The 22,746-nt window shown below is 39.5% G+C and overlaps 1 protein-coding gene across 1 annotated transcript in view; it reads right to left on the bottom strand.

The window, feature by feature from the left end:
• The window catches only part of LOC131673685 (dorsal-ventral patterning protein tolloid-like), a 78,753-nt gene extending 62,722 nt beyond the window's left edge, over nt 1–16,031 (bottom strand). The window contains exon 1 of the mRNA XM_058951872.1: nt 15,903–16,031. The gene's annotated coding sequence lies outside the window, so the exon portion shown is untranslated. The remainder of the gene's footprint in view (nt 1–15,902) is intronic.
• Between the last annotated feature and the right edge of the window lie 6,715 nt (nt 16,032–22,746).

Raw genomic sequence — 22,746 nt, 5'->3', positions numbered from 1 at the left:
TTAGCCGAGTTGCTTTCGCGCGCGCAAAGCACCTCCGTAGTAGACAGACGAAAGAGGGTAAAAGAAAGCATCCAAGTAGATTTTAACAAGGAAACAATGATGAAAAGTGCAGCAGTTTAACAAAGAAGAGAGAGGGAGAGGGTCCAGGTTTCATTGCAGTGCAAACTTTGCTCGTGAACCATGTGAAGAGCAGCGAGGACGTGGCAAAGGGACAAAAGCGAGATGGAAAATACCGAAGACTCCTGAGATCTTGTCCTCACCCTCTTTCCACCAAGCACCGGCGCATTCTGTCAAAGCTAGGCGTTTTGGCCTCTATCTCCTTCTTTCCCTTTCCCCATCGTCGGCATCACTTGCATGCTGCTGCTGTCGCTGGCACTTGGCCAATGACACTACAGTGCGCTCAGAGAAAAACAGTGAGACTCACTGGAAGGAATGGGCTTTTTGTTTTTGCGACGATTTCGAAGTGCCTTTTCGGTCGATATTAAACACGCTTTTCGTCAGTATCAAAGCCATTTATGTGACTTATTTGTCGGAGCTGTGATTGAGCGAATTGCGTAAATATTTGTATGGTTTTCTCATGTTAATGACTGTCTAAGTAGAATTTCTGCATTTTCGTCACTTATTTCTTTAGAATCCCACAAAAGTTCTGAAAGATAGTAGCCAAAGATTATCTATAAATTTTAACCTATATTACGGAAGCCTATGGAAGAGAAATAAAAAACATAAGTCCGAGTAATGGGATATCTATTTCACGTATATTAGATTCTTTCATGTCATTAATTACTCAATATTAGTTTCTGACTGTCAAATATTTGCATATTCATCGAAATACGTAATTTCACTCAAGATATTCAAGTTTCCCCCTCTCTCAGTTATGAAAAAAGGAAAAAAACATGACCAAATTGTTCTACATTCCTCGGCGATTTAAAGCCAAAGTTGCGTGCAAGTTATAGGAAAAATTTTCGTTGTTACTTAACATAGCAGAGCAAACTCATAAAGTCTCTCTCTTTCTCTTTCCTGAAAGTCTGGCTTTGTCACTGGCAAAACCCACAGGCAAACATGCCGCGGTAAAATGAAGGAAGGTCGCGGTTAATTTCGTACCGAAATTAGTCCTCAAGAACTCTACCTCTGTAAAAACATCTTTCGCGTGGGAGAGAAAGAGAAAAAAAAGCAGCGAGATTCGAGAGCAAATAAGTCGGTAGTAGTACGCGCGTAGCTGGAAGCAAAGAAGCTAGGGATTACAAGCGACGTGTCGTACATATATATAACGGCCAAATAAGCGCCACGGCAAAAAGCCTTGATTTATTAAGGAATACGACGGAAGCTGCTCAGATTCTCGACGCGCTTCTGCTCACCAGCGATAATTTGCTCGAGTCTGTCTGCGTATTTCTTAAAACTATAGCAATCTACCTGAAAGTAAGCCGCAATTTGCGCGATTGTTCACAATAAGACGGATTGCATCTTCAGATACTTTGTCGGCGGATGAAATGAGCTTTAATGTTCTGTGTGTGTTACTCGTTGTGTGTGTTACTTTTAATTACAATCGTCAAATTAGCGTCTATTTAACTGTGACAACTCTGCGTAGATGCTCTAATCATTACTTACAATGATTACTATTCACTTCACAATGATTCTGCATAAATCCACGCATCATCGGTATATAAGTTAGTGTAATATAACAAAATAAAAAAAACTTGATTGCAGTTGGTATATAGATTTGCGCAGTGGAATGTTAGAGAGGCAGACGTAATTCATTGACATTGTTGAAGTGGACACAAATTCGTAAATGAATATAACACTGACATTTATTTCAGCGTGAGCTGACGAATGGCAAGTGGAAAACAGCGACGGTCAACAATTCAACAATAAAAGAAACAAATGACGTGCCTGCGAACAAAGGGACAAAGACTAGATATTCAAACAGCAAAAAGCAAAATAAAACACGTGACAGAGAGGGACAAGCGATAATGACTCTTGTGAAGGGTGTAATTTCAGTAACGCAGACGTCGAGTAGAAAACATTCTAAAGGAATAACTCAGAGCTCCTCTCTCGACAGCTACTTAATTAAGTATTCAATTCTATCGATATGACGGAAAATCTCTCTTAGCCCATTATAAGGATAGACTGTACAAGATGTACTTATACATATATACATGGCAGAAATCGTAGAAAGATAGATGGATCATGCAGCTTTTCTATACATAAATAGTCGACGAGCCGTAAATCCATGGATGACGTAAATTATCCGTTAATATGAGTTAGTGTCAACGCGATAGTGAATTAAACTACAATGAAATATTTGGACGGCAATCCAAAGAGGCTGCCGCTTCTACTGCTGCTGCTGTTCATCTCTTGTGCTTTCGTCTATGTGGTTTGACCTCACTTTATTGCCGGAATTACTTGTGGCTTTATAATTGAATCGCTGCGAAAAATACTGCTCATCGCGGCTTGTGTGTACGATACAAGCTCGGCCAATTTAATGCTCGTATGTAATTTTAAAAATGCTCGTGTCGATTGTAATTCGTGAATATTTTAATATTGCGGCTGAAACGTAGGTCGCAATTGTTAATGTCGACTGACTACAAGACGCCAAATGTCTACGTTTCCATCGTTTTCACGTCAAAATAAATACAGAATGATAAACAGAGGGAAAACAAAGCTTTAAGCTGAACTTATTAGAGCTTCTTGAAAGGTTGTCATGCTGTCGTTATTAGAATATTCACATAATGATATTTTATTCATGCGGCGAAGGCGTTTTCAGTACTGCCTTGCGTATAACGTCTCTCTTTATAGTTACATCACAGTTGAAATTTCCTTCCATCTTTTAAAGTTTTTCGATATCAATTTTAATCTCCAAAAGTACAACTCTAGTGGTCTAAAAAGTGAAACGATAAAAAAATTTACAAAAATAAATAAAATAATTTCGATGATTAATAAAAGTATAACGTTGCACTTCAATTATCCATCTACTAAGAGAAGTGCTTTTCGCTTGAAAATCTATACGGAAGAGCAGAAATAGCAGTTGGTCTTGTGAAAGGAAAAGAGAGAGGCTGCACGTTGTACGCAATTAACTCATTGTCAAAGGCTTAAAAGTCGTCGAGTAAGCCGTGGGGTTGAAGGAGCGAGCCGTTTTCTAGGCAAAAACAAAAAGAGAACATTGCGCTGCAGTCTAAGGCGGCTGTGTATACTTTGTCTAAAGGACTACAGAGAACACAAAGTGTTGACGAGTCTTGATAAACTTTGATAACAATTTCACCCATAAATACTGATTTTATTTTTAATCATTTACAAAAGAGAAGTTAGGTGTGCAAGCGATGCATAACACCAAGATATTAATTATTCAAGCCTCCCGCGTGCCAGCAAAACTTTCATAACAAATAAATGTAACGAATCTAAGAAATAATTTACCGCTGAGTGAGAAAGAAGCGAGTTCTCAGATGAAAGTAATAACCACCGATAAATCATAGCTAAGTACCGCGAATTAAATAAATCATTAGTTCTATTAAAACAGCAAAGCCAAAGCTAAAGGCGTCCGTCCGGCCTTAATAAATCATCGGATATTGTACGTCCAATAGTCGAGAGCAAACTTACTTTGTCCGAGTAGCCTGTTCTCTCTCTCTCCTATCGTATCTCTTAATTCTTCTTTCCCTCGTGCAAATTTCATCTCCAACTTTTTCCATCTTCCTGTCCGTATAGAATTTTCTCCCCATCTTCTTCAAAAAAAGTGAGACACGTGTGTATCGCTGTGACATTCTACCGTACTTATATTCTCGCAGTAATAATGTCATTCTAGATTTCCGTATGCACTCTGCATATTACGTGCGTGACTAAGTGTTTTTGCACAAAATTTATTTACTGAGATTTCTATTTACGTTTCTAATTATTACAAGTGAATAGGAAAGAGAACGTTACTGTTCACTGAGCATTTCGAAGAATAATTTCTGGTCGAAAGTCCGCAGCGCACCGAGTCTAAACTCGCATAAGCACGAATGTGGAGGGGAAACAAACAAGGATGCAGATGAAAATCAGAAATTTACATACGAAGTACATACATTTTACATGGCTGTGTTTTCCAAATGCATGCCTCATCGGATCTCGCTCTTTCTACTTACGATATCTGCATGATAGGTTTTGCAGAAAGAAAAACAAGAGCGCGTGTTTCTTCAACTGCTTATGCGAGAATCATGATTCTAGTTAATTTACTTTTGCACAATGAAGCTTATGAATGTCTGTTTTATGGATCTAATATCACGCAACAATTTTGAAACATTTTTTTTGTTTGAAAACACCTACTTTATCCGATGAAACTTTTTCTACGCCATACTTACTTTTGTTTTCTATAAAGCATAAGTTATTTTGAAAGCAGTTTTTCGAAAAAATAAAATGCCAACACTCACTGGTAATATGAAAAAATTCTCCGGAAATTTTATTTTCAGTCAGCTCTCTAAAACAAAAAGGAAAACAAAAAAGAGAACAACGCGCTAAAAGGATGCAAAAAGGCCGAGTGAGAAGCACAGCGCAGTGTGCGGCTGAAAACCCCCTAACATTCCTTTTTTCTCTCAACAAAAAAATGGCTATATGCAAAATAAAATTCAAAAAATATCACCCATTCTATACGTCATATTCGCGCCAGCTAATCTAGGCATTGCTATCGCTGCGCTATTTCCACATTCCATCTAAACCTATAATAATTCTTTCAGTAGGGGGCGAAGTCTTGCGAATATATATAGGCGCTGCGGATCGACATATAATAAACCATCCATGCGCTTTTGTTCGGGTGCATCACCATTCATCGAAGCACACCAATAGCCACTTTTACTCAAGCCCCCCCCCCCCCCCCCCCATTAAATCAACGCCCCGTTACCTGCACATATAGTCGCACAAGTGTGACACCATTACCAAAAATGCGTAAAGCGGCCGATATTTACTGAAGGTTTCACGTGCTCGTAAACTTAGCGACTCTACGAGTCTATGAGGCCTCGAGAGCATGCAATATTGAACACGAAAATGCTGCAGAGAGAGAGAGAGAGAGACAATGTCGAGGAATGCTCACTTTTTGTGAGCACTTTTTTACTGCTACTGCTACTAGCGGTGTGCGTGTTTACGTTATTGCGTGGGCGGCCCGCGATTCGGCGTTGTAAAGGATTTGCTTGGTAGTATGGTGTGTTTGTTAAGGGAACGAATGGTGTGTCGAGCAAATATTGGTTTAATAAAGTCTGAATTTGCCTGCGTGAATATTTGCTCGCACCCGTACGCAAATGTTTATTGCCAAGGGTTACTGTGACTTTAACGTTTAATTGTTTCTTTCCTTTGATCTGACGTACGAAAGTTTTCTGGCGCACATGCGAGCGCTTTATTCTTTGAAAACTACGATAAATTTTCAGCGCAAACTACCTACGTAGCTTTTCACGTTTCAAGAATGAAATGACGGAATGGGACATCTTGAGAGGAAGGCCAACAAGGCGAATTCCGCAAGAAAGTCTCTCACATAATTAACAAAGTTTGGCGAAAAAGCAATTGAAGAATATTTCGTCTTGAAGTTCAAACTCCGTCCTCAGCAAAGCTCGGGCAGATTCTCGAAGAGCCACAGTGACCAGTCGGTGTGCGTGTGAGACAGCCACGGTGAAACTGATCTAAATGAATTGCAAACACATTTTTTACTCTTACGAAAATGAAGAAAGCTCGTAGCTCATATTTTAACAAGAGCCAAAACTTCTATCATTCTTTCCAAAAGAAACATTTTCATAAACGATGTTTCCAAGTCTTTCTCGGGGAATGGAAACTTTAAGACGAATATCTTTTGCCAGTTATAAAACAACGATCGAAAGATAGAGGTCCGAGTCAATCTTTTCCAAGTACTCTCCTCTTCCTTCGCGTGCGCATACAGATTTTACGCCTCGCTTTTCCAAGTGCTCTATAAAACGCCACGCCGTTCAAATCAAACCCTCCTGCATAAAATATCCATTAACTGCGAGAGAAAATACAGTGTCATCGCATTCGCATAAAGAGGGTGTAAGTAAGTTCTTAGACATTTTTTTCTGGTGGAGCTATTGAAAATTTACCTTCACCAAAGTGAATAGAATGAGAGAAAAAAGATATGCACAAGTGTTTTTTCATAAGTTTATAAAACTCTTTCATTCATTTTCTCTCTCCCTTTCTCACTTGATCAATCTAGGAAAAAAGGTTTCACTGAGAAATATGCATTGTGAATATAAAAAAAATGTACTGCTAACATGATATTTTCAAACGTAGCTTTTTCTCCTAACCAAAAATACATCGAATCTACATTTGCACTAAAAAAGAAAAACAATTCAAGTTGTACTCTGGACACGATTTCTCAATGAGAGCTCTTAAAAAATGCACTGACAGCAGGAAAGCGAGAGAGAGAGAGAGAGAGAGAGTCATGTAAAATGTAAAAGAGCGCGGCGCAGCAGCCGTGGGCCAGGTCGAATGACGATAGAGTCGACTCCCGAAGTATTATTGAATAGCGCGAGGTTGCCCGTGTCCGCGTGTAATGTAATCAGTAGCATGCATAAATAAGCATCGCAGGCGGAGAGAAGGCCTATTAGCGATGGCAATATCGCGACTAAAGCATTGCGTTGAATAGCTTGATAATTAGATGTAAGCCATGCCTCGCATAGCTTTGCCCCCTTTTGCGGATGCGTGCGTTCTCCCTATTGATACTTTGTCGATCTAATCGTCTAGCTCGCGTGCGGGTGTCCCACGAGTGCATCGGCTTTGGCTTTTAGGCATCGATGTGCCACTAGAGCCCGCGAATAGCTGCGCGCTTACACTGATTAACCCATGCGCACACGATCGTGCGTCAAAGAGCTTGCCGATATTCATGCACCGCACGACCACGCTTTACAACTAACAAATGCCGGCCTCTGTCGTATTTTTTGCGCCTGTTTACCAAGGAAACGTGTTCTGTTTGATGAAAGTTTGCTCCGGCATGATGCGTCGATAACAGGCAGCTGCTGCGAGAGGATCATAATAAAAGAGCCGCCGTGCATTATAAGCGTGTAAAAGAGGGAGGATACCGGCAGGTATATCGCGCGCGCGTACACCAGGGAATTACAAAGAGAGAGAGAGAGAGAGAGAGAGAGAGAGAGAGAGAGAGAGAATGGTTAAACTGTGATAGGATATTGATTCGAGATCACCTTTTTTCTTTTTGTTTTTTACATATTGTCGCTATTTATGCGTTTGACAAAGCGTCGATATACTCTCTGAAACACTGAACGCTGTGCGTGCATTTAAACCTTTGAATGACAAAATAGAAACAGTCCTGTTACAGTTCGTTGAATGTTGATATTTATTAGTAAACGATGATAGAGCGGAGAAAAATGATACGAAGCGGTTTTGGAAATTCACGCTAGAACTGATCGTCGAACAGACGAGTCGAGTAATATATTTCAGTCTTTGGTAATTGCACAATTACGATCGTCTCGACGAAGAAGAACACGAACGAACGACCGCGAGCAATTACTTTTCAGCCAGCGCATTATTACAGATCCATCAGCATGCAAAACAGGAGGACGAGCTGGATTATAATGAAGGGTAAGTGGGCGGCTAACATTAGCTAATCAAGAAATTCGTGCTCGTTTTGGCTTAGCGCCATTACAGACTCATTAGAGCGCTGCAAATAAAAGGGTCAGTGTCCGACGTACGGTTAATTCATGCGATATGCCAGGGAGAGAACGGAAGGATGCGAGAACCTTTAAATTTCGCTTGGGCTACCGTACTGGTATATATTATACGACGAGGGAGAGAACTGACCAATGAAATGGAATGAACGTGTTGGCTTTTCCAGCAAAATCAACTGATAAAGCTAGAGGAAGCCATTATTCGCGTGCAAGGGTAAGTTAGGAGCTGCGCGCACGTGGATTTGTCAGGGATTCGACTATGCTACTGGCCCTTTCAATTATAGCTAACTGCTACGGGATATCTTTGAGTGTACGAACACAGAAAGGTCCCTCTCTATTTCTCTCTCTCTCTCTCTCTGTTTGAATGAAATCGGTAATTGGAATTGTTGAGCCGAGTCTCGACGCTTGCCCTAACTTTATCCTTACAATGGATCAAAGCTTTATACTTTTCAATGGTGCATTCTCTCTTTTTTTATATATGACGAGGCTGTGGAATGCGAACGTTTGTATTTTGATTAATTAATTATCTCTGTGAGGGAAAGAAAAAACTTTGTTTTTCGACTTCTGTAAAAGGGCTAAAGCTTTAAAAGATTAACTTGTTTGAGAACGGAATTTTTACGTTAAAATTTTTCATCCCTTTAAAAGTGAAGAAGCCAACTGGAGTTTTCAGAGCTGAAAAAGTTGAAAATAGAATATAATTAATTACTAAGTTGTTTTAATATTAATTACTACAAGATTAATTCGAGTGATCTTAAATCGCTAATTATTGGATCATACGAGTTTACATAAATCATGAAATAAAAATATAATTTGAACATAATCAATTCCTTTGATCCAACCTACGAGACTTCAATAACCTTTGTCTCATTTTACGAGTAAAATCTTGCTATCGAATATGTATTGGTATATATTCCATTCCAAATGAGCGTTTTTATCTCATTTTTCCAATTCAATCTCATACCCGATGTAAGATACTTCTAACTTTTCGTCCTGTTATCGAGAAATGCTCGGTTGCTCGTCGTGTATCGGTTCATCTCTCCGCGTTATGGTTCCGATCTACAGACCATTTTGCATTCTGTTATTCAATAAAATTATCGTTGCCTATTTACATTGCTATCCTATCGGTGATTATATTTTTTCTTCATTTGAATGACAATGGCGCGCCCTCAATGTCGACAGCTGTTGCAGCACATTTCTCGTTCTTTCATTTGTTCTCGTCCCGTATTTGTTTCGTATTTGTTTTTCTTTTCGAATCTCGTTTCTCATTATTTCTTTTTTGTCGCCATAACGAATGAAGTACTTGTAGGACATAGTAATTAAAAGCAAAGTTTATAATCAAGTAAAAAGTTTTTAATTGCGATAATATACATATTAAATTTCCACGACGATTAAAAATTGAATAAGCAATCGCTGCTAGATGTTTGAAAAACTGCCATCGCAGCCATTACCGAATTCCAAATCAAAATCGTACGTCTGGTAGAATCTTCATTTTGCTGAGAAAACGGTAAATACAATGACATTTAAAACAATGACAAACTCATCAGTTTTCTTTTTTCCCCGCACATTCGCACCAAAGACCCAATGGCGTTGAAACACTTTCAATTCGGCTTTCACTGTCTCTCGCTGAATCCCAATCAGTGAAAGCTCATTTTTCCAACTGCGCGTAAATCCCGAAAACAATCCAAACAAACGACGGCAAAAAAGTACAGATCGACAATGAAAGGCCCTGTTTTTTTTCCTAGCGGATATTACACAGCTGTACGTCCAAAGTACACAAGCGTGCGTTCCTTCATTTCTCTTCTGTGCACTAGTATCCGACAGACAAGCTGTGGAGCGCGCGATTAGATAGCGAAATACTCTCTAGGCGCGAGCGCGAAATCGCCGCGAAACGACCAGAGAAAAAGCAAGCAGCGGTAACATAGGCGAAATTGAAAAAGGTCTGTATATATCTGGTATGCGGAGCTTTGTCGCGCCACGATCAACGTCCGATTTCGACGGAACCATTAGCGCCTGTATACACGTACACAGACGCAAGTGTTGTGAGGAAAACAGAGTGCAGCGGCACGATGCATTTGATAGACGTGGACAGATGAGCAGCACGTCGTTTTGCTCGCGAGCCGAGAACAAATGAAAGAACGAGAACTGTGCTGCAACAGCTGTCGACGCTGTGTTGAGCGCGCGCCAATTTGAATTTTGATTTAAAATCGAGTAACTTCGTTACGTTGCCGCCAAAATAAAAAATACTCGACCTGCATGCCGTTGATGATGACGTTCGACTTTTACTCACGGTTTACTTTTATGAATATGTCATCTGCGTAGTGCTATGCGGGCACCTTCATGTTCGTTTTGCAATTTGATTGTACGATCACGGATCGAGTGAGTTGGAATTTTGATTGTATTTATTGGAATAACTAATCGTGCGTGTAAAAACTGACGGTTGGTCCGGTGAAAGTGATTTAATAATCAATTCTCCAATTTTACTTTATGTAAAGGCTATTTCGGAAAATAAGTGTTTCCAAATAAAATTTGTTTGCAAATACCAAATAACTGACAGCTTTCATTTAAAAACACCTGGCATTTTGTATTTGGATTCGCAATGAGTTTTCCAACTGATACTGAATCTGCCTAGTTCAACTTTCTTTTAGTACATTTTTGATTCTATAGCACTCCATAGTCCAAAAGTTCAACAAGCATTTTTTGAAATGCGAAATTTCGTCGGAGTTGCCAAACATTTTCTCAAATGAAACACATACAGCTATGTACGAAAGTTTTCCATGAAGCAATCAATATATTCATTTGGACGTCAAGCAGCAAAAAGGAAAAAATCTTACACTGAAATTGCTCATTTTGCAATCGCAGTCGAGGTTCCCTCGCAAAGCCACAAGTAATTAAATAAAAGTCAAGCGAGAAGTAAACTCGGCGAACAAGAGGGAGAAAGAGAGTAGGTGCGCAGAGTAGAGAGTTCAAGATGTAACCAAGAGAAAGCAAGAGCCCGACGCGTCGAGCAAAGCGCATTAGCAGAAAAAGAAAGAGCGCAGAAAAGAGAAAAAACGAAGAAGAAACACGCGGTGTAGGTGTTATATAGCCTGCAACTCTAATGAATCGCACAACTCCCCTCCACTAATTAAAAGACACAAGATGCAAGAGCAATGACATAGCCTATACCGACAATTTATAATCCGCGCTTGTGTGTGGTGGCAGCTAGTTTTTAACTATAGGATACTGCTCTGCACATCCGGACATATATCGCACGTGCGCAGACTTTCCGGCCTATTTGTTCCGCTGAAAAATGCATGACCGTCGCCGCGCCAGCGTAACGACCAGCTTAAATCAGCGAGCGCTGATTGGCAAATTTATGGCGAATAGGAAATTCAAGCGTTTTATTGGCCTCTGATTACGTATATATTTTTCGCTAATTGTTTCTCCACTCTTCTCAGACAACTTTCATGACGCCTTACATTTCCATTTAGTATCGTCGCCTACGATCAATTCGCACCGAGACCATTGCCAAATTAGTTCATTGAATATTTATATAATTCGCTTACTAATTGCCAATTTGACACCTCATGCTTTGGGGCTTTGGGCATTGTCTGTCATTTGTTTAATCCTAATGGGTTAATTCAATATTGTTCTCTGTAACGTAAAGCCTTCGGTTTACACGTTGAAAGCCTTTTAAATCTTTTCGAAAAATCATGAACTATTCACACAATTGAAAATTCGATTTGTCACTGAACCAGCTGCGAGCAGCCATGATACTAACAAACTTACCTTCGGCTTTTAATGTCGATTCTAAGACAACGTCAATCACAACGAGTTCACCCAAAAAGAAAACAATGAAAAACAGGTAGGTATCACCCTTTCTCATGAAAAATTCGTCTATCTCATCCGCGAGTAAAAGAAGAGTAAAGAAAGAGAAAAGAAAAGAAGGTTTTTCTCCAAGGGAGGTCAGAATTAAGTAGGGAAACCAGCCGGCAGCCGATAAAAGTGTAAAGGCGAAAGTCAACCGACCGGCTCTTGCTAATAATTCAGCGATTACAATATTTAAGGCCGTCGACGGCGACTGCTGGCTCTCGTATAGCGTCGAAAGCTTCATCCAAGATAGCAACACCCGGAAGTACACTTAATTGTGGCTGACTAGATATCAGAGAGCGATATCCCCTCTCTTTCCTTTCCATCGATCCGCACCAAAGAAACCCGATTTGCAGTGAAGCTGTACGTGTAAAAAGCGAAGGTGCATAATAGAATAAGAAACAATCAAAATGATGAAGGGAATCGAAAAACTGATGGCGACAGAGATATTTTGCAAATTGTTGCTTTACAGCGCCAAACGGTTTCCTTGTCCGTTCGATTTCACTGCGTGACTCGTGTTCATATAAATACGCACGCGGGCACGGAACAAATGATTAGTCACGGGTGCACGGACCCGTTCCTCGAGCTTTCGTCAAATATTTACGATGCGAGAATGTCTTATTCTTGACATTCACATGGAAAAGAAAATCTAATTCAGTTGCAGCTGCAGTTTGGCTTGTATATAAGACAACGAACGAATGACCAGTTGACGTAGCCAAGAGAAAGGAAGAATCGAGTAGTCGTTCGAGTGGTAAATAAAGACGGATGGTCTGGAGAATAAAGAAAGATAGGCTAATGGATAAGGACTGGAGGCCGTGATTCAAGCAGGAGGAGGTGAAATAGTGCAAGTGCGAGTAGATAGGCCACTTCGTCCATGAAAGGTCGCTGTGTATTCGGAGATTATTCTTTATATGAGCCGTCTCCTGCATATACCTATACGCACAGATTGTTTGCTTCCAAATTAGTTGGCGTATGTACATCACGATTATTCTGTGAAAAGCAGGCCATGGCCCTCGTAATGTCCATTACCAGGCAAACTAATGGAGTTGTTAAGTGTAATATATGTTGCAAATGCTTATCATCGAAAGAAAAATCAGAATTGATGGATTGAGAAAGAGGGGAAAGCGTGCAATCGAGTGGATAAGCAACGGAAGGAAATGAGGCGATCAGTACGAACGTTAAAATACTAATAGCTTTTGAGTGACTGATCGAAAGGATAATCGTATCGGCATTCGCGAAACGCACACTAATTGACGCGTTTAATCATCCATGCCCAGATCAAATGTTCAATACATTTATAATAGAGAGAAGCGACACGACACTGCGATTGAGCCGCGCGAGAAAAGAGGTCAATTTACATTGAGACAAAAAATTAATTTCATCAATCTCTGTTGCTATTCCAATCCGTTCGAGGGACGATCAATCAAAGGTGTAGATGCGCGATATCTGAAATCGGTAAAAAATCAATTAAGCAACTCTGAAGCACGAGAGGCACATCTTTGACGACTCAAGAGAGAGAGAAAGATAGAGGATAGCAATCGAGCGGACATAGCTTTCAAAGCTTGCAAACAGAGAGAGAAACACACGCACGAACAGAGCTGTTGGGGGGGGGGGCAGTAATTATTGACGGAGAGTGACCAGTGTATATTTATCGAAGCCTCGCAACTGATGTAAATTCCGTTGCGAGAGCGAACGAGCAGGTGAGCGTTGTGATTGCAAGCGCTGAATAATCCAAGCACTCAAGTGGCATTGATCAGGTGGGCCTCCACCATAGTATGTCGCGTGGCGCCGCTCGTTAAGCGACGCAAGCTATACTCTCACGAAAAGCAATTAGGTGCCCGCGTGAAAAGCCGGTATATAGTGTCTGTTGAAAGGAAAAATAAGAACCGTCTATTTTAATTGATTAAGGCCTTTTTTTATTTACTTTTTCAGCGAACCAATGCGGGGCACATACTGCGATTTTTTAATTTTTGGTTCATTTCGCAACTCGCCGCTATACTTCGTTTCGCTGAATACGTCGATTTTCTTTATTGTCACGCTTGATATAGTCGTTCGAAGTGACATTGATTTTTCTTTGCTTTGCTAGACTTGCTGATCGATTTGTGCCAATGTTGAACTTGTCGAAAGATAAAGCAGATCCTGCTTGAAGCGCAATATCGATTTTTTCAATTTATGCGAAGAAAAAAATAGAAATGAAGCTTTTTTCCACTGAATCAATCATTGTTTACTTTCTTTTAAAATAGCATTACAGTAAAATTTGGTGAATTTGGGAGTAATTTCTATTGAGTTTATTTCTTTCAAAGAAACTTTTTGTTAAAAGGCAATAGAAAGGTAAACTGAACAAGCGGTTACAGCTTCGTTTACTCATTCATCTAATATAATCGGAGACTCAACAGTAAATTGAATGCAAGTTGGATAATAGCAACTTGGAAAATGAAAAGAAAAAAGAGAAAAAAAGGATGAACACCAGTATTCGCATACGAATATACAACTTCTAAGACAATAAAGTTCCGCGTTCTCAGACTCGCTCGTTATTGCCACGAGTTACTGTACGAATTCATCTAAGATTCTCTGTCTCTCTTAGCTTGAAATCCGGACTTGTTAAAATAATTAATGTGCAACGGGCGTAAAGGTAGTTAAAACAACTGCGAAATGAATTTGCGATAGTGCGCGCGAGGCCATAAAAATTCTATCAATGCCAGCGCGCGCGCGAACAAACCCGACAGAGATAACAAAGGAGAACGTTCTTAGCTGCGGCAATTGCAAACAATGCACTTCATCAAAGTTTTACAGCGCTCTCGCGCACGTGAAGCTATATAATTCGACGACGCCACGCGGCCTATTTCTCGGGAGAGGAACCGTTTGCTAACGCGAGTGCTCGCGCGTCCATTGACGAAGTGGCGTGGAATTCGAAACGAAGTAAAGAGAGGCTGAAGCTTAATTCGATAATAAGTTATCGCTAATGGCAATCGAATTATAAAATTTTCCTCTCTTGCATAATTCGTGCAAGCAAAGCCTTCGGGGAATTTCAAAAGCTTGCAGCTTCAAAACTATCGTTCTCGATGGGACGTGCTAAATATTTTAGAAAAAACTCTCGCTCGACGAGTGACTTTTACTGTTATAACGCTTGTCACGATTCTTCAGCGATTGCTGCTTTAAAAGATTCATCAGACTTCATAATTACCGCCATAATATAAATACCTTTTAGCTTAATAGATAGTCATTAAGAAAAAAAGAAATATCCAGAACAAAAGGAGGCAAAAAGTCAATAAAGACTTCGAAATATTTTCGGCATGCGAAAAGCATGCATCATAGCGAAGAGTTAAGCAAAACGAGGCAGCGCCGAAATTACGAGTGTCGGCGGGTAGAGAATTGTCATGCACGTGTCCGTATATGAAAAGCCTATTTACCATTCCATCTAACGAGTTGCTGGGTGAGAGAGAGAGGGCGCGAAATTGAGAGAGAGAGAGAGAGAGATTCCTTTGTGCGCGTAGGAATAAAGGCATGTCATAACAATAATAGTGAAGTAACGCTTTTAACATTAACAACAAGTGCCGGCGCGAAAACTATGTGTATATACGAAGCAAGACAGCTCTCTATCTCTTGCTCTCTCTCTCTCTTTCTCTCTGTATCTCTCTCTCTCTCTCTCTCTCTTTCTCTTTCATGCATATTTGAGTGGTTTAAATTTTTCGGAAAGCTCGCAAGCTCAAAAGGCATATCGTCAGCGCCCTCAATAAACTACCTTCTTTTGCTTGCTTGCTTCGCGCGAGCGCTTGCATTATGCACGCAACATGCGCCAACTGGCTGAAAAACGAGCCACGATGCCGCAGCTGGAATTCAGATATCCCAACGCGATACATCGATGGCCTAGCCGCGTGACGACGACTGACTCTTCACCGATGGCGTTCTTCCATTACATTACAAGTCTCGTGCAGCATCGACTTACTTTTTTTGTGCTCTGCTTGCAATTTGATTTTCAGAGTGAAAAAATTTTTTTTATTTTTTTACGTGTGAGTCTCTGAAACTGAAAAATTTGATTTGTTTAAAAAAAATGTCTTAAATCGGGATTAGTCAGAAATTTTTGCCACTTGATAAATGGCTTCATCTAAAATTAATTGATTTCAGCCTGTTACATATTTAAATTTATATCATTAGTGACATAAAACTTAAAAAAATATATTTTATTTTTCTAAGCGATTGATAGTTGATGCCGTAATAATGCTGCGCAACAAAAAAATATCCACGCACAAAGCCACGGAGAGCCGACGACCCAATTTCCACGAGCTTGAACCGACCAAAAAAGGCGTGTAAGAAGCTGCTTTTTTGCGATGAAAATGGCTTTAAAGCTAGGATTACCCATCGACAAGTACAGCAATCTATCGGCAGCCTGTGTATAACAGCAGGACTCACCTCGCAATCGCCTCAGGGTCTTGCAAGCTCGTCGGTCATCGCGCAGCAGTTGCTGTCCCATCAAAGACGCCGTGTCTCGAGCAGCAGCGGCCTCCCTTGATAAGAGTGACGAAGGCTGCTATTGCTAATGCTACTACTACTACTCGTCGTCTCTGCCGACATCACACGCTCTGCGAGCAAGAGCAAGAATTATATAATGAATATTGAAAACACTTTTATGCACGTCACACCAAAAACTTCGCACGCGGTACCGCAATATAACCGCGAGCGTTTTATGTTTATTTTTGTTAGATATCATGATGCACACGTGGTGTTTGCTCGAGTTATGAGCTTACTACAACTACGGTAGCTGCTGAGGTTGTTTGGCGGCTAGATTAGTTTGCGATCTTAGAGAGTTTAGTCGTTACCAATTCGTTATTAAGTTTTGTTTTTCTTCCGAACCTCAAGTAGAGACTTCATTGACCTATATTTCTTTCTTTTTCATTTTGCCACCACGCATTCACTAAAAATTCTGCTGGGACTTCGGTAAAAACGTTTGTTGATCTAGTTATCGAAATATCGCTGAATAGGGGCTGCTCCATCAAAATATTTGCTACGCGAGGCGATTTTTTCGGATGTAACCTCGTCAGATATGAAGATACAGCTCTCTCTCTCTCTCTCTCTCTCTCTCTCTCTCTTTCTGTTACTACTTGGCTAATCACGTAATGCATAGTTTCTTCGAGAGTGCAGCCCATTCTCTGCTGAGACTAGAAGTTAAGAATTTTTTGTAGCAAGCTGCAATCAGCAAATAAGCATTTCTGAGAAATTTATTTGCAAGTTGGTTACGAGCGCGTACGTTGGCGAGAAAAAAGAAGTGAGTTTCGGAAAATTTAACTCTTGCAACAGTCTTAAGTGAGAGAACCACGATGAGTTATTAAAATAAATTTATTCCGAACGTCGAGAGATGTTTTAATTTACCGAGCTTGATATTTTGCCGAGCTTTAAAATTGACTCATAAATCTAGCGTGAGATATTCCAACAACGCGAGGCCGTTAGCACGTGATGAGAATATTTCACTGCGCAAACACATACACGTATCCCTCACCACAACCCTAACAGCAGTGGTAGTAGTTGTAGTAGTGTGCGGTACCGTATACGACACTTTTTATTTTTTAAATTCACTGCGTTTAGCCTACCTAAGCAGAGATAAAAAAAAGAAAATCACTTGTAGCTGAGAAAAACTGAAAAGAACAAACAAATAAGTAAAGACGAGGCAGTGACAGGAGCACGTGGTAAAATCGAGCTTTGGGGGTAGCGCGCGCCGTGGATGACGGTAAACGCGATACTACTACTGCTTGGAGAGCGAGTCGGCCGGCTCTCTCATATTCTACCAAGCTACCCCTCCCACTACTCCTCTACAAGGGTTGCGCGCGCCGGCCGGCTATTTTGTCCGCGTACTGGCTCACTGCGATCACCTACAATTTTTTTGGTACTTCCTTTTTTTTGGAACAACGAAGCTCTTCATTCTTGGTATTTCTTATGAGCTTAAACAGATTTTGCTCGGCCTTGTTTTATTTTAATGAAAATACTGGCGCATGGAAAAAGAAAAAAGTAGACACCCAGAAAAGGAAGTTGATGAATAATAGAAATTTTTAGGTAAAAAAGAAGACTGTAAAGTCGGATAAATGAAACGGTGTTTACTTTTTGTGAGAAAAAAATAGGAATGATTCTGCATATTTTACCGTAGTATCGCACTATGCTGAAAGACAAAAATTTACGCATTGAAAGGGGTTTCTACAAACAACATTGATAAATAAATTTATAATTTATGTTTTACAAGAAAGTGAACAATCATGAACCGCGAAAAGGATATACGACAAATCGATAAAATAGCGCTTCAAAATGCGCGAGACGAAATATTGAAAATGCCGCGTATTTTTCAGGCGCGCTCAATCGATCCTCCCATATGTGTCATCGAAAAAGCAAACGTGTAGAGTTCTTATATATCCTTGCGCGGATATGTATGTCTAGTATTTGTCACAACGTACTTTTTATATTGATCCACAGGCAATATGATGCGTTTCTTCAGAATAAATATTTACATATTTTTATGTGGTTGAAAACCAAACGAGAGACAAGAAGACACTGAAACTTTTATCGTTTGATTTATTCTCGATGTATACGTAGTGCTTGTGTACTTTTTTAAGGCTTACGCATAAAAGTTGTTCTTACGCATATATTAATCAATCTTTTATATATGAAATGAGTTCTCTTTTTTGTTCTCTTTCTACTACATATAGCTTTATGTGGCACGCACGTATGTTTCATATTATTACGGAAAAAGTTCATCTATAATTTTTTTTTTTTTCTGAGGCATGCTTTTGTAATAATAATATTAGAGTCTAGTGTTTTAACTTGTTTGTTCTTTTACAGAACAAAAATAAAGAATGCACTGAGGATTGAAGGATTAATTAAGAGTAACGTGGATCTTTATTTTCGGACAGTTCCATGCATTTATCAAATGAAAAATAATACAAGTCTGCTAGAAAATATCAATCTTTCTATCGATGAATTATAGACGAACTTTAGCTTCTATTTTCTAGCTTCTATTTTTTAGTTTTTTTAAAGCTTTTAGTATAACGGTTTCGAGATACATAAATATCGATTACTAGTAAAGCAAACTACAGTGGAAAACAACTCGTAGAATATATTATTTTTAATGATGCGTATAAAGACTGATACGAAAATAAGAAAAAATGTTTAGCACCTTAAACTGGAAGCAATCGATATACATAACAAAAAGGCAATGCTTAAAATATACATTTTTATATTTATTTTTTTAAAGTAATCTATTCAATCTATTCAAACTGTAAATGTTTGATATGTCGGACTAAACTAACTCTACTCTACTGAATATTTGCAGATTGACATTTTTAATTTATCAACAATTTAGCTGATCATTCATGATGCATACAGTAGATCAAATCTGTGACTGGTGAAACAAAGTATACTTTGAAACTCTTAGTTTCAAATAATTCTTCAACGGAAATGAATGAATCAAAGTCCGTAACAAATTCTCCTAGTATGCTAATATAATCCAGCTACCGTACAATTAATAAACTGCTGTATAATAAATTTAGGAGAAAAGGAAAGACAATTTACTGACCGAAAAAATTAGTCGAGAAACCTGTGAACGAGGGAAGGAAAACGACTATTCGGGTGAAATAATAAGGAAATAAATATTCACAATGACAAACGGAAATAAAACTAATGGAAATTTAATGAATAAAGAGCATTCTCTCTCTCTCTCTCTCTCTCTCTCTCTCTCTCTCTCTCTCTGCTGATGGGCAAGTAGTAGAAGAGAAGCGTATAATTGGACGTCAGAGTGGGCGGCATTGTTTATAAATTTCATTGTTCGCATAGAGCTTCCACAGCTGCATTGTGCGGTGAGAAAATGCGTAAAGACGAAAAAGCTCGTAGGAGGGTTGAAAAAGAAGGGAGAGAAAAAAAACAAACAAGAGAATTCCTTTTTCTGCCTGCCGACCGACGTTTGCGCTCTCTCTCTCTCTCTCTCTCTCTCTCTCTCTCTCTCTCTCTCTCTCTCTCTTGCGACCTTGGTATGTTTTTTCCTTCTTTTGCTGCCCGCGCGCAACATCCAATTAACGATGACGAAAGCTTCTCTTTTTTCTTCTTTTCTAGCTTACCTTGTCATTAGGCCTTTTTCTCGGGCGAGGCTTTCTTTCCCTTTTTTTTGCCCTCGTCGATCTTTTTGTATCTACCGAGCGTTGTTTTTCCCTGCGCGAAATTTCCAACGACGAGACCAGCAGCTCACTTTCCAGGTAGAAACCAAAATAAAAAAAAACCGAAGAAGGACGACGGCAAGTTAAAAATGTATGTGCTAGTTCGCCGCATGAGCGAGAAGTTATGAAATGCGGTGCCGTACGTAGGAAAGAAGAGTCGTTTTACGTAATTATTTTAAAGTAGATTGTTCGGACTGCTCACTAGATGACAAATAAAACTTTGTGTGTATAGCGTGCGTACATTAATCATACCACGGATTCATTGTCTTACCCGTTAATTCGCTCAACAATGAAGCTGATGTTTGTTTTTCGATGTTTCACGAGCATAACTATTTCATTGCAAAAATCTCGTAAAGACGTAACCCAAACAAACGCGGCTGCGATATTTGGGAAAGTTTTTCTTCTTGAGTAATACTATATAGAACACTTGAATTTGGAAATGCGGCACCACCGCTGAATGAAAGACAAGCCAGTACAATAAAGAATTTACTTCCCAGCAAAGTTTCTCTTCCGCACAGAAGCAGTCGTGAGTTTTCTACGGTTTATACATTTCATAAATAACTTTGTTTGCCAAATATAAAGATAAATTGCAAGCACTCGAGTCGAGTCAGTTGCTTATCACACTTGCTAAATATTCCATAAAGAGCGAATGATAAATACTTAATAAGCATAACTGTAACGAGGGCGCAACGACGAAGTAGCCTCTGGATCCGCAGCGAGCGGCAAATCCAAAGAACAAAGTTCGCAGCGAATCACGCCTCTGCGCACGTCACGGTGAAATAAGTCGGGGAAGGGAGGCGAGAAAAACGAGCGAAGGAGGAAACGCAGGAGAGGGCGAGAGAGGCGAGAAAGGAACCTTGATCTCTTTTTTTAGCGTAAAAATCTATTATTCCGCTAACAATAAATTACCTCTCGTTCTCTCTCCCTCGGACCTGGATTTCCGCGCCGGAAATAAAGTCATCGCTAAGGTAAACGGCGCTAATGCCCCCATGAAGGTAGAAGAAGAAGAAGAAGAAGGGAAGAAGGCCTCCCCTCCGACCACGGAAGAGAGCTCGTAATTGAGAGAGAAGAGCAAAGGCGCTGACGTGACGTTTCTTCACGAGCACACGACCAGTCGAATCCAATCGCAGAGGATACGTGATAAATACAAGCTCGACATCGCGTCGTTGCAGTAGCAGATGTACTTGATTTTTCGGCCGAACGACACATAGAGAAGCTTTACGGATAAGAGCAAATCGGTGCATTGTATCGGAACGCTTTTTTCTTTTCTTTGTTCTCGAGTCTGATGCCACGCCAGAGGTCTCTCGAGTACAAAGCGCTCGCGGCACACACTCACGAGGATTTTTCTCCCTACTGCACCGCTTGTCTCAACGATCTACCTCGAGCTTCGCTGATGTATCGTTCGGCTGGAATGTACGCCTCTACTTCTCGTTTCTTCATTTTCATCTCGACGCAAATGGAAATCACACCTGTGATAGACTATGCGACATTGCTCACTGAATTTATCTACGTAAGTGAACATCATTTGGTCAGCCAAATTTCATCGCTAATCTATAAACACTTTCGTATACTACATTTCGATTTCTTTTCAAAGTCAATGGAACGTTCAATATGTCGCCAGAGTTTTTAGTTCTCTTTTAATGTCCACGTGCGTTTGCGATAGCCTTGCAGCCACTCTTTTGATAAACTGAATGCCTAGCAAGTGGTCGCTCGAAGTTAAAGTTGGAAAAGGAAAAAGTTGGAACATGTAAAAGTAAATGTGCGCGCGCTGAATTAACGTCAGTCAGTTTAAAGGGAAAAAAGTGCCAAGCACCTACTGACATGTTGTCGGAAAGTTAAATTTATGCAAGGTCTGAGCGTGAATGTATGTGATTACTTCGTTATATCAATTTTCTAAAATGAATAGCTTTTAGAATTCGAAATCTCGTCATTGAAAGATTGAAACATATAAACGCAATTATTATTTAAATATTTCGAATCAAAATATTTGGAAATTTTAAAAGGCTCAATTTCTGGTGTATTTGATCAATAAATCAAATCATAAATTCAGTTAACGTAAATTTTAGTTGATCCCGGTGGAGAACACAGAAAAGCTTTATTAAAAATTAAGTGAAATCAATTACCTAAAGCAATTTCACAGCTACGGCGGTATCCGTCGCCGCGGGGCATTGGATCGATACTGACTTTATTATAACCTACGTCTACGTTGGTGACAATGTAGGTAGGATATATGAGTCAAGTCTTCGAAGCGAGAGAAGACGTGTTAAGGTGGGTTTTTCGGGTCATCTGGCGAAAGAGAGACGTTGTCGTTGACGACGTCGGCCAGTTGAACTATTAAATTGGAGCAAGATGAGATTCGAGCGCGCACCGCTGACACCCTCGCTGCATGAAAAGTGGCTTTTAGTCAGTTAAGAGAACAAGCTTTACGAATAATTTAGATGACAAAAAATGCGCGTGTCTTAAATAGCGACAACTAGTCAAACGAGGACAATGGCCGAGTATACTTGAGGCTAGGCGTCGAGTTGAGTGGATGCTGGAATCTGGTCGAGGAATTTTTCGAGAAAAAATGTAGACTCGAAAAAATGTATTCTTATAATTAGAATAATAATGAGCTACTTTTACGGTGTTCTCGTTTTTCAACAATCGATCCAAATATTTTTACAAATTGCTTGTTTCTTTTTTGTTTCTATATATTTGTTGTATTAGCAATCTTAGTACGATACTTTTAATTTATATTAATATTTGGAAAATCGCTCGCATGGCTAAATTTCAATGGCATAGGGAACTCAAACTCAATTAAGGTATGTCTATCGTATATTTTTCAGAATATTCAAAGAAATTCATTAAACCGTAATAATTAATTAATAAAAAGATGTAAGGAATAAAAAAATGTAAAATTTAAATGATTAAAATGTTAATATAATCTCGTTGCGATTGTCGTTATCAATTTAATTTACATTTATATGAGCCATTTATTAATAATTATCTAAAAACAGTAAAATATTCTTAATTATATTTTCCCTTTTGCGTGAATAAGTTTCATTCATATTTGGCGGAATATCATT

Source organism: Phymastichus coffea, unplaced genomic scaffold (genome assembly GCF_024137745.1).
Source record: "Phymastichus coffea isolate CEN01 unplaced genomic scaffold, Cenicafe_Pcof_1.1 PCOF00190, whole genome shotgun sequence".
Taxonomy (NCBI): domain Eukaryota; kingdom Metazoa; phylum Arthropoda; class Insecta; order Hymenoptera; family Eulophidae; genus Phymastichus; species Phymastichus coffea.
The sequence above is the reverse complement of the archived record's forward strand: the minus strand, read 5'-3'. Positions and strand labels throughout refer to the sequence as shown.